The 5,007-nt window shown below is 29.6% G+C and overlaps 1 pseudogene; it reads left to right on the forward strand.

Moving 5' to 3' along the window:
* The first annotated feature begins 3,735 nt into the window (after window positions 1–3,735).
* LOC149551518 (ATP synthase subunit d, mitochondrial pseudogene) lies at window positions 3,736–4,232 on the forward strand (annotated as a pseudogene).
* Window positions 4,233–5,007: the final 775 nt, after the last annotated feature.

Below are 5,007 nucleotides of genomic sequence, written 5' to 3' on the forward strand. Positions count from 1 at the left end.
CCTCTTCATTGAGGAACAAAATAGAACAACATGGACGAAAAATCCATAAATATCAACCTTCAAGGTAGAGCATATAGAATCAAATGGAGGGAAACTTCATCTAAATATCAATCTTTCAAAGTGGAGCTAATAGAACCAAATGGAAGGAAACTCCATAAAGATATTATCCTTTCAAAGTGGAACAAATAGAACCAAATGGAGGGAAACTACATATAAAATATCATCCTTTCAAAGTAGAGCAAATACAACCAAATGGAGGGAAAATCCATTAAAATGAGTGCACACCAATATAGGATGGAGAAATACTCCATGGGCCAGATAAGGAAACTATGTATCAGTTATATTGAGGGGACCTACATAGTTATCCTTGAAAAATTGGTTCCCTATGCAGTTCAAAATAAAAGTAACTTCATATAAATCAATGGTATATACCATAAAGTGCCAACATGGGCATAGAATGACGCTATAAAAGTATAAAATTGCAACTATGTGCAAATCAATAAATCATAATAAATGCAAATGTGTAAGATAACTCATAATCCAAAAAGAATTGAGGTAAATGCAAAGATCCAAGGAAGATCAATGAGAAATAAACAATATATTGATATCAGGTAGAAAACTCCATTGAGGCTAAACATGAGTGCTTAATTCATTTTCTGAAGGTATATATCAATTTCTGAATCATTAGTCATAAAAAAATTATATATTTATTTGGGTATATATGTGTGCACCCATATATACTTAACTAAATATATGTAAATGATAAGTTGCAATACTTTAAAAAAATTATGATTTACCTTTAACAAAAAAAACATTGAGAGGATCCTTCTATAAAAAGTATATTTCAAGTAGAATGAATATTTTGAATAAAGACAAAATATCTTAAATAGTAATTATCTATAGAAGTTTGATAAATTAAAATAACAAAATCTAATCACAGTCAAAGAAATTTATTATCATTACGAATGGCATAGGAATGACTTGCCAAAGAAAAATAGAGTACTTTTTTTCCTTTAAAAAAAAATGTAACTGAATTTTTAGAATAATGAAATCTGAAATGCTTTGGTTAAAACATATTACATAAACAACAAACAAACTCTTAGTTTTATACATACATGTATAGAGATGTTAAAGCAATGATAGAAAAGTTAGCGATTACAAAAGAATATAACCAGAATAGATAGTTGCAAGTGAGCCAAAAAAAATCCACTAACATGTGTTGGGCATTCAACAATGCAATCGAAGAGAGAGGGAAAAAAAAAAGAACTTCTATAAGTTGCAAACAAAGAGAATGAAGTTGAGAGAACTGTTTGGAGTCTTACTCAAAATCTTCGATCAAGTTGATTCCCGGTGAACGTAACACATTTGAAAGTAGAGTATACAATAGTGTTTTTTTTAGTCATGAAACAAAAACTTATATTTCTATGTATATTGAATGCAAGTTGCAAAAAGGAAATGGATCACAAAGTGTTGAATCTCCAAGTGATGATTCCCATTTTAACATGGGAATTTCCTCTGGAATCCACATACCTGAGGGGAGATTTTGACAAACTATTTCAAGCAATGCTTGGAGAGGTGGAGCATGCAATAAGGTGCATAATAGGAGATCGGGTGTTGAGGCTAAGGGCACCGCTACCTATCTATCAAACTCAAGTATTGTCCATATTGTACTCAAACATATATAATATGTTACTTGAGTACAAGACATTGATGAAGATTCAAGAAATCTGCATAAATCCATCATTTGTGAATGCGGTCATATTGGATGAGGAAATTAGTGGTTTTTTTTGCATGGTTCAAAGGCATGGGTGGGAGGAATTATTCTCATCAAGAAGTTTGACGAGGATAAGGTACGAATGACACTTTTGGATACAATGAGGATAGGATTGAGGCTAAGAAATCACATGTATTTCAAAAGGGAAATGATTCATATTGCAGGGCTATTGCCAAAAGATATGGTGGTTAGGGCATATGCATTATTTGATGCAATCTTAGTGATGGTCTAATACTATGAGAGTTGAAGGGTTCCTCCTCAAATGAGGGCATCTTCGAGGGATGATAATATAGGGGTTATAGTGGAGTTGGTGGGTTCTACAAACCAGGTGTAAGGGTTGGGTCTAGAGGAAAGGGTTAAGAAAGAAGGGTTAGGCATGCAATCGGTTTTAGGTTTAGATATGATAGAAAAAGAAAAAAAAAATATTTAATGTACTTTCTTTATTTGAAATAGATTAATGAAAAAGATTCCCTGAAAAAAAAAAGTGTTGAAAGGATGCTAATATATTATGAAATAATTGTTGCTTCCTCATTAATGCTATGAATGATTATTCTAAAATCATTAATCTCGAAAAAAAATTTAAAAATGTCAAGGAATATCTTGAAATAGATTTGGTAACACACTAATAATGAAAAAAAAAATTAAAAATGTCAACGAATATCTTGAAATAGATTTGGGTAATAGACTAATAATGTTAGAGGAATAAAACGGCTACAACTTAAGGAAGCAGAGTCATTACTAAATTATTAAGGAATCTGCAAAAAAACCTTAAAATAGAAACTTAAAAAATGATTTTTTAGACATATCTAACTAATACAAATTCTAATTAAACAAAACTAGGTAACTAATAATAAGAATGCCAAACGTATACGTCATAAATGAATTTTACAACTTATAACACAATAACTTTAAAAAATTGAAATAAACTTATAAGTTATAAATTAATTTTATAACTTGTAATGGAATTGTATGACTTTTAACTTTGAAAGACAATATGAAATATAAGAATGTCAAAAGTAAAGTTATAAATTAATTTTATAACTTACATTATGACCATTCTAAACTTAAAAAAAGGATGAGTTTGCTAACTAAAAGATAACACTTTATTAATAAATCAATAATTAAACAAAATCAAAGTTCTATGTATATTACAACTTAATTATAGAATTTAATTAATATTTAAAAATTTAAAAACTTTCTTTATTTTCACCTACATATTTCTATAAACACACTCTGTTCATTTTAAAATGATACTTCAAAAAGGAAAAAAAAATAGAATCTACTCACTAAAAAACACTAACTTCTCTTCTCTTTATCATATACTATGTTTCACAATAAAAGAAAAAAAAAAATGACCACACTAAAAATGCATAAATGATTTAATGATGAAAAAATGGTAAGGGTTTGAGAAAAAATTTATTAATAAAATAAAAATAAAAATAAACAACTCAAACCATTCTAATAAAACAAAAAAAAAAAAACCTTAAAACTTAGCAAAAAAAAAAAAAAACCTAAAAGATGGTATCCACCAAAAGTTTCTTAAAAAACACTAATGTCGGGTAATCATTGAAGCATCGATCATAGAAATGGCTTCAAATCCAAATCAAAACATAAAAAGAAATATAAAACCCTTAGAAAAGGCATTTGGGTTAATGCAATGTTAATCTGCCTCTCAATAAGCAAAGTCGTAGGGCTTCAACAAACAAACAATTGTCCAACAACCTTGAAAACAATATGTATTTAGTAGAAGCACAATAGAAGGAGGAGCAACCACAAGGAGAGGAATATGAAATTGAAGGTAATTGGCATGAGAAGGAGGGAAACAGAGGCAATTTTGTGGTTCAAATAAGAAAAAAAGGGATGAATTGAGTAGGAGGTGAAAAGATTGAATTGCAGTTGCAAAATGAGCAGAAAAGGGAAGAATTGAGTAGGAGGTGAAAAGATCGAATTGCAGTTGCAAAATGAGTGAAAAAAGGAAGAAGATCGTAGAACAAGTCGTGAAGATGATCGACTAGGATAGCATGGCAAAGCTTCTTGTGATTGACGTCACATGCAAGGAATTCAAAACCTTGTGTAACACTTACGAAGAAGTTAAATGCACTCTCGACACAAAGTTCAATCAAGAACCACAACCAATTGATTGGGAACCATATAGAAAAGGGCTAGGTTCCCATATATTTGATATGTAGAAACAAGTCTATGATAGCATTGAAATCCCCAAATATGTGGATAAAGTCACTCCACAATACAAGCCAAAATTTGATGCCTTGCTTAAGGAGGCTAAAAAAGTAGAATAAAAATCGTTGCAAGAGATGGAAAGGTTGGACAAGGAAATTGATAAGATTCAAGAATGAAGAAGAAAATTATGACCATGACTGCTAATGAGTACTTTACAAAGTACCCAAAACTCAAGAAATAGTTTGACAAAGAAATCAAAAAAGATTACTGGGGATATTAAGGAGAGGCAAAATAGTGGGCATTACATATAAAATAAAATATGTTATGTTGGTAACATTGTGATCCATGAAAATTTCCAGCAGACAATTGCTAGATTTTAGAGAGCATTTCTGTTGCAATGCTCTAGAGCTCGAACTCGGACTGATTGGGAGCTATAAGGCATAGATATTACAAAAAATGGGTATTGGATAAAGAAAAATTTAAAAATAGTATACAAATAATAAAGATCTTTGCAAGTGTCCTTCCACCCTATGCCAAAATTGGATATTTAGAAGAGGGGAAGGACATGTGACAAGCACAATAGTGAGGTTGTGATAAAATAACAAGATTAGAATGAGAAAGGTTCATGTAGAAGACAAAGATGAGCAAAAAAAAATGAAGAGATCAAAAAACAAAATAAAGAACAAAAACAATAAAGGGAAGAGGAACACAATTAAATAGGTGAGGGAGAACCAGAGATAGACGAAAATTCAAGGAAACTTTTAAAAAAGAGTTAGGATTTGAAAATAAAAGGAAAGTTCTAAACAAAAGAAAAGTAAGAGCAATAAGGAAAGTTTTGAATAGAAATGTCTAGACTTTCCAAAAAAAGGATTAAATATTATTTTAAAAATAAGATTTGAGAAAATAGGATATTTTCAAAGATAAAATGAATGAGAAATAAGAATTTTGATCATAAATAAAAAATAATAGAAATTCAGAGAATTTCTATATATATATATATATATATATATATAATTTTAAATTATAGATGAGAGAAAGTTATTTTTTAAAAATAA

This window comes from Cupressus sempervirens, chromosome 6 (assembly GCF_028749045.1).
Source record: "Cupressus sempervirens isolate cs-2001-9-10 chromosome 6, ASM2874904v1, whole genome shotgun sequence".
Taxonomy (NCBI): Eukaryota; Viridiplantae; Streptophyta; class Pinopsida; order Cupressales; family Cupressaceae; genus Cupressus; species Cupressus sempervirens.